Source organism: Salvelinus fontinalis, chromosome 31 (genome assembly GCF_029448725.1).
Source record: "Salvelinus fontinalis isolate EN_2023a chromosome 31, ASM2944872v1, whole genome shotgun sequence".
NCBI lineage: Eukaryota > Metazoa > Chordata > Actinopteri > Salmoniformes > Salmonidae > Salvelinus > Salvelinus fontinalis.
Window position 1 is genome coordinate 8,144,667 of NC_074695.1, and position 8,902 is coordinate 8,153,568.

Sequence of the window (8,902 nt, forward strand, 5' to 3'; positions counted from 1 at the left end):
CAGAACTGTTTTGTGATGTCTTCCTCTTCCATGACTCAATACGTACAGTATATCCCCTTACACACAATTATTTTGTGTGTAAGGGGATATTAACCCAGCATTCTGTGATTGGATTGCAGATAGAACCTTAAAGCATCAAGTTAAAACTTTCAGATGTATCATTTCTTTTTCGTAAATTGACTTTTTAATTCTTTTGGGGGACATATCTCACATGTAAAGAACCAACTAATGAGCAACTCCATGTGAATAACACATTTTTTACCCAGATTTCAGATATAATTTTATAGTTCCAAGGTCACGAAGTGAGTCACCTTTCTGTCATTGAGAAAATATTTTTTTATTTTGTTGTTTAGTTAAATCAGCCTGTTTTTCAAAACGTTTTCCTTCTCTGTTTCTCTCTGTTTTTCTCTTTTTCTCTCTCTGAGTGAGAAAGTTTCAGAAGGTCAAAGGTCACACCCCCAAGACATGTTAACCTTTCACCATTACCAATAACAGGGAAGGTTAGCATGTCTCGGGGGTATGATATTTGTGTGTCTGTAACGTTGTCACTCATCATTATTCACAATTAATGGCAGCATATACATGTAGAAGCATTTAGAAACATAATCTATTCTTACAATGAAAGTGACTCCAAAATGACACAATACATTATTTACCATTAATTTCTATTGGGCACAAAATAATCTGAAACACAACCAAAACAAACTCCAAATGCATCCAACAAGTTTGTAGAGTCACAAGCTTGATGTAGTCATTGTGTGTTAGGAATATCTGACCAAATACTAAACTGTTGACTACTTTATTGATAAGAATATTTAGGGATGTCAATCATTTTCACCGTTAACATTTTGAGGCAAAACAATATTGCGTGTTTAACCAAATCTCTTTCTCTGAGCAATTGTATTAGTATAAAATAATATAATTTCCCAATTTTTTTCAAAATAAAATATAGCTCAGTATTTGTGTTATTTCTTTTATACAGTCATTATTGCTCATCTTTATCAAGGGTGTCAATAGTTTTGTACCTCGCTCTATATACACATCAGTTTACAGGAAGAAAAATATAGAAACTGACTGAATTCTCTTAGGTGATTGAAATCAACTGCTTGACTTCATCAGAGGCATCTGACCTCAGCTCGCCTCTGCTGCTCATCCCTCACATTCTTTGGAGACTCTGTAAACTCACTCTCCCCATATCCGTCCAATCACATAACATGGTGTTCAGCACAACACAGCTAACTCCCTGACACTGGACCGGACAACAACCTCCTTTTTTGTTGAGGTTCGGACCTGCTGACCAATAATCATCCAACAGTTTCCATTCCTCCCAATCCCTAGACTGAGATAGACTTTATCCTCTGTCACGCCTCAGTGGAAGTTATTGGGCAACAGCTAATGACTTGGGTATAATCAATTAATGTAGTAAAGATTATGTCACTTTTCACGCCTTCGACCACGTCTGCCTTTGTCATTACAGTATCCGTGATGATCCCATGAGAGTGTTAATGATGTCTAGGTTGGTTCCATACTTCACCTTTAGTACGTCAAAGACAAACACAATAGGCCTACTGCCCCTGAATGAAACACGATGGGCCTTCACCTCCTGACTGAAACACGATGGGCCTACTCCCCCTGAATGAAACACAATGGGCCTACTCCCCGTGAATGAAACACGATGGGCCTACTCCCCCGGAATGAAACACGGTGGAACTTCACCTCCTGAATGAATCACGATGGGCCTTCACCTCCTGAATGAAACACGATGGGCCTTCACCTCCTGAATGAAATACGATGGGCCTACTCCCCCTGAATGAAACACGATGGGCCTACTCCCCCTGAATGAAACACGATGGGCCTACTCTCCCGGAATGAAACACGGTGGGTCTACTCCCCCTGAATGAAACACGATGGGCCTTCACCTCCTGAATGAAACACGATGGCCCTACTCCCCCTGAATGAAACACGATGGGCCTTCACCTCCTGAATGAAACACGATGGGCCTTCACCTCCTGATTGAAACACGATGGGCCTACTCCCCCTGAAATGAAACACGATGGGCCTACTCCCCCTGAATGAAACACGGTGGGCCTTCACCTCCTTAATGAAACACGATGGGCCTTCACCTCCTGAATGAAACACGGTGGGTCTTCACCTCCTGAATGAAACACGGTGGGCCTACTCCCCCTGAATGAAACACAATGGGCCTACTCCCTGTGAATGAAACACGATGGGCCTACTCCCCCTGAAGGAAACACGATGGGCCTACTCTCCCGGAATGAAACACGGTGGGTCTACTCCCCCTGAATGAAACACGATGGGCCTTCACCTCCTGAATGAAACACGATGGCCCTACTCCCCCTGAATGAAACACGATGGGCCTACTCTCCCGGAATGAAACACGATGGGCCTACCCCCCGTGAATGAAACACGATGGGCCTACTCCCCCTGAATGAAACACGATGTGTCTACTCCCCCTGAATGAAACACGATGGGCCTTCACCTCCTGAATGAAACACGATGGCCCTACTTCCCCTGAATGAAACACGATGGGCCTTCACCTCCTGAATGAAACACGATGGCCCTACTCCCCCTGAATGAAACACGATGGGCCTTCACCTCCTGAATGAAACACGATGGGCCTTCACCTCCTGATTGAAACACGATGGGCCTACTCCCCCTGACATGAAACACGATGGGCCTACTCCCCCTGAATGAAACACGGTGGGCCTTCACCTCCTGAATGAAACACGATGGGTCTTCACCTCCTGAATGAAACACGATGGGCCTTCACCTCCTGAATGAAACATGATGGACCTACTCCCCCTGAATGAAACATGATGGGCCTACTCCCCCTGAATGAAACACGATGGGCCTTCACCTCCTGAATGAAACACGATGGGCCTTCACCTCCCGAATGAAACACGGTGGGCCTTCACCTCCTGAATGAAACACGATGGGCCTACTACCCCTAAATGAAACACGATGGGCCTTCACCTCCTGAATGAAACACGATGGGCCTTCACCCCTGAATGAAATACGATGGGCCTACTCCCCCTGAATGAAACACGATGGGCCTTCACCTTCTGAATGAAACACAATGGGCCTACTCCCCCGGAATGAAACACGGTGGAACTTCACCTCCTGAATGAATCACGATGGGCCTTCACCTCCTGAATGAAACACGATGGGCCTTCACCTCCTGAATGAAACACGATGGGCCTACTCCCCCTGAATGAAACACGATGGGCCTACTCCCCCTGAATGAAACACGATGGGCCTACTCTCCCGGAATGAAACACGGTGGGTCTACTCCCCCTGAATGAAACACGATGGGCCTTCACCTCCTGAATGAAACACGATGGCCCTACTCCCCCTGAATGAAACACGATGGGCCTTCACCTCCTGAATGAAACACGATGGGCCTTCACCTCCTGATTGAAACACGATGGGCCTACTCCCCCTGAAATGAAACACGCTGGGCCTACTCCCCCTGAATGAAACACGGTGGGCCTTCACCTCCTGAATGAAACACGATGGGCCTTCACCTCCTGAATGAAACACGGTGGGTCTTCACCTCCTGAATGAAACACGGTGGGCCTACTCCCCCTGAATGAAACACAATGGGCCTACTCCCTGTGAATGAAACACGATGGGCCTACTCCCCCTGAAGGAAACACGATGGGCCTACTCTCCCGGAATGAAACACGGTGGGTCTACTCCCCCTGAATGAAACACGATGGGCCTTCACCTCCTGAATGAAACACGATGGCCCTACTCCCCCTGAATGAAACACGATGGGCCTACTCTCCCGGAATGAAACACGATGGGCCTACCCCCCGTGAATGAAACACGATGGGCCTACTCCCCCTGAATGAAACACGATGTGTCTACTCCCCCTGAATGAAACACGATGGGCCTTCACCTCCTGAATGAAACACGATGGCCCTACTTCCCCTGAATGAAACACGATGGGCCTTCACCTCCTGAATGAAACACGATGGCCCTACTCCCCCTGAATGAAACACGATGGGCCTTCACCTCCTGAATGAAACACGATGGGCCTTCACCTCCTGATTGAAACACGATGGGCCTACTCCCCCTGACATGAAACACGATGGGCCTACTCCCCCTGAATGAAACACGGTGGGCCTTCACCTCCTGAATGAAACACGATGGGTCTTCACCTCCTGAATGAAACACGATGGGCCTTCACCTCCTGAATGAAACATGATGGACCTACTCCCCCTGAATGAAACATGATGGGCCTACTCCCCCTGAATGAAACACGATGGGCCTTCACCTCCTGAATGAAACACGATGGGCCTTCACCTCCCGAATGAAACACGGTGGGCCTTCACCTCCTGAATGAAACACGATGGGCCTACTACCCCTAAATGAAACACGATGGGCCTTCACCTCCTGAATGAAACACGATGGGCCTTCACCCCTGAATGAAATACGATGGGCCTACTCCCCCTGAATGAAACACGATGGGCCTTCACCTTCTGAATGAAACACAATGGGCCTACTCCCCCTGAATGAAACACGATGGGCCTTCACCTCCTGAATGAAACACGATGGGACTTCACCTCCTAAATGAAACACGATGGGCCTACTCCCCCTGAATGAAACACGATGGGCCTTCACCTCCTGAATGAAACACGATGGGCCTTCACCTCCTGAATGAAACACAATGGGCCTTCACCTTCTGAATGAAACACAATGGGCCTACTCCCCGTGAATGAAACACAATGGGCCTTCACCTCCTGAATGAAACACGATGGGCCTTCACCTCCTGAATGAAACACGATGGGCCTTCACCTTCTGAATGAAACACAATGGGCCTACTCCCCCTGAATGAAACACGATGGGCCTTCACCTCCTGAATGAAAAACGATGGGCCTTCACCTCCTGAATGAAACACGATGGACCTACTCCCCCTGAATGAAACATGATGGGCCTACTCCCTCGGAATGAAACACGGTGGGCCTACTCCCCCTGAATGAAACACGATGGGCCTTCACCACCTGAATGAAACACGATGGGCCTTCACCTTCTGAATGAAACACGATGGGCCTACTCCCCCTGAATGAAACACGATGGGCCTTCACCTCCTGAATGAAACACGATGGGCCTACTCCCCCTGAATGAAACACGATGGGCCTACTCCCCCTGAATGAAACACGATGGGCCTACTCTCCCGGAATGAAACACGGTGGGTCTACTCCCCCTGAATGAAACACGATGGGCCTTCACCTCCTGAATGAAACACGATGGCCCTACTCCCCCTGAATGAAACACGATGGGCCTTCACCTCCTGAATGAAACACGATGGGCCTTCACCTCCTGATTGAAACACGATGGGCATACTCCCCCTGACATGAAACACGATGGGCCTACTCCCCCTGAATGAAACACGGTGGGCCTTCACCTCCTGAATGAAACACGATGGGCCTTCACCCCCTGAATGAAACACGGTGGGCCTTCACCTCCTGAATGAAACACGATGGGCCTTCACCTCCTGAATGAAACACGGTGGGTCTTCACCTCCTGAATGAAACACGGTGGGCCTACTCCCCCTGAATGAAACACAATGGGCCTACTCCCTGTGAATGAAACACGATGGGCCTACTCCCCCTGAAGGAAACACGATGGGCCTACTCTCCCGGAATGAAACACGGTGGGTCTACTCCCCCTGAATGAAACACGATGGGCCTTCACCTCCTGAATGAAACACGATGGCCCTACTCCCCCTGAATGAAACACGATGGGCCTACTCTCCCGGAATGAAACACGATGGGCCTACCCCCCGTGAATGAAACACGATGGGCCTACTCCCCCTGAATGAAACACGATGTGTCTACTCCCCCTGAATGAAACACGATGGGCCTTCACCTCCTGAATGAAACACGATGGCCCTACTTCCCCTGAATGAAACACGATGGCCCTACTCCCCCTGAATGAAACATGATGGGCCTTCACCTCCTGAATGAAACACGATGGGCCTTCACCTCCTGATTGAAACACGATGGGCCTACTCCCCCTGACATGAAACACGATGGGCCTACTCCCCCTGAATGAAACACGGTGGGCCTTCACCTCCTGAATGAAACACGATGGGTCTTCACCTCCTGAATGAATCACGATGGGCCTTCACCTCCTGAATGAAACATGATGGACCTACTCCCCCTGAATGAAACATGATGGGCCTACTCCCCCTGAATGAAACACGATGGGCCTTCACCTCCTGAATGAAACACGATGGGCCTTCACCTCCCGAATGAAACACGGTGGGCCTTCACCTCCTGAATGAAACACGATGGGCCTACTACCCCTAAATGAAACACGATGGGCCTTCACCTCCTGAATGAAACACGATGGGCCTTCACCCCTGAATGAAATACGATGGGCCTACTCCCCCTGAATGAAACACGATGGGCCTTCACCTTCTGAATGAAACACAATGGGCCTACTCCCCCTGAATGAAACACGATGGGCCTTCACCTCCTGAATGAAACACGATGGGACTTCACCTCCTAAATGAAACACGATGGGCCTACTCCCCCTGAATGAAACACGATGGGCCTTCACCTCCTGAATGAAACACGATGGGCCTTCACCTCCTGAATGAAACACAATGGGCCTTCACCTTCTGAATGAAACACAATGGGCCTACTCCCCGTGAATGAAACACAATGGGCCTTCACCTCCTGAATGAAACACGATGGGCCTTCACCTCCTGAATGAAACACGATGGGCCTTCACCTTCTGAATGAAACACAATGGGCCTACTCCCCCTGAATGAAACACGATGGGCCTTCACCTCCTGAATGAAACACGATGGGCCTTCACCTCCTGAATGAAACACGATGGACCTACTCCCCCTGAATGAAACATGATGGGCCTACTCCCTCGGAATGAAACACGGTGGGCCTACTCCCCCTGAATGAAACACGATGGGCCTTCACCACCTGAATGAAACACGATGGGCCTTCACCTTCTGAATGAAACACGATGGGCCTACTCCCCCTGAATGAAACACGATGGGCCTTCACCTCCTGAATGAAACACGATGGGCCTACTCCCCCTGAATGAAACACGATGGGCCTACTCCCCCTGAATGAAACACGATGGGCCTACTCTCCCGGAATGAAACACGGTGGGTCTACTCCCCCTGAATGAAACACGATGGGCCTTCACCTCCTGAATGAAACACGATGGCCCTACTCCCCCTGAATGAAACACGATGGGCCTTCACCTCCTGAATGAAACACGATGGGCCTTCACCTCCTGATTGAAACACGATGGGCATACTCCCCCTGACATGAAACACGATGGGCCTACTCCCCCTGAATGAAACACGGTGGGCCTTCACCTCCTGAATGAAACACGATGGGCCTTCACCTCCTGAATGAAACACGGTGGGTCTTCACCTCCTGAATGAAACACGATGGGCCTACTCCCCCTGAATGAAACACGATGGGCCTACTCCCCCTGAATGAAACACGATGGGCCTACTCTCCCGGAATGAAACACGGTGGGTCTACTCCCCCTGAATGAAACACGATGGGCCTTCACCTCCTGAATGAAACACGATGGCCCTACTCCCCCTGAATGAAACACGATGGGCCTACTCTCCCCGAATGAAACACGATGGGCCTACCCCCCGTGAATGAAACACGATGGGCCTACTCCCCCTGAATGAAACACGATGTGTCTACTCCCCCTGAATGAAACATGATGGGCCTTCACCTCCTGAATGAAACACGATGGCCCTACTCCCCCTGAATGAAACACGATGGGCCTTCACCTCCTGAATGAAACACGATGGCCCTACTCCCCCTGAATGAAACACGATGGGCCTTCACCTCCTGAATGAAACACGATGGGCCTTCACCTCCTGATTGAAACACGATGGGCCTACTCCCCCTGACATGAAACACGATGGGCCTACTCCCCCTGAATGAAACACGGTGGGCCTTCACCTCCTGAATGAAACATGATGGGCCTTCACCTCCTGAATGAAGCACGATGGGCCTTCACCTCCTGAATGAAACACGATGGGCCTTCACCTCCTGAATGAAACACGATGGACCTACTCCCCCTGAATGAAACATGATGGGCCTACTCCCTCGGAATGAAACATGGTGGGCCTACTCCCCCTGAATGAAACACGATGGGCCTTCACCACCTGAATGAAACACGATGGGCCTACTCCCTCTGAATGAAACACGATGGGCCTTCACCTCCTGAATGAAACACAGTGGGCCTACTCCCCCTGAATGAAACACGATGGACATTCACCTCCGGAATGAAACACGATGGGCCTTCACCTCCCGAATGAAACACGGTGGGCCTTCACCTCCTGAATGAAACACGATGGGCCTACTACCCCTAAATGAAACACGATGGGCCTTCACCTCCTGAATGAAACACGATGGGCCTTCACCCCCTGAATGAAACACGATGGGCCTACTCCCCCTGAAGGAAACACGATGGGCCTTCACCTTCTGAATGAAACACAATGGGCCTACTCCCCCTGAATGAAACACGATGGGCCTTCACCTCCTGAATGAAACACGATGGGCCTTCACCTCCTAAATGAAACACGATGGGCCTACTCCCCCTGAATGAAACACGATGGGCCTTCACCTCCTGAATGAAACACGATGGGCCTTCACCTCCTAAATGAAACACGATGGGCCTACTCCCCCTGAATGAAACACGATGGGCCTTCACCTCCTGAATGAAACACGATGGGCCTTCACCTCCTGAATGAAACACGATGGGCCTACTCCCCCTGAATGAAACACGATGGGAATATGTTGTAGCGTTTCAGCAGGAGGCCAAGGGAGACTAAGTTACATTATGAAAGTGTAGTTTGTGTGCATGCATTACGACT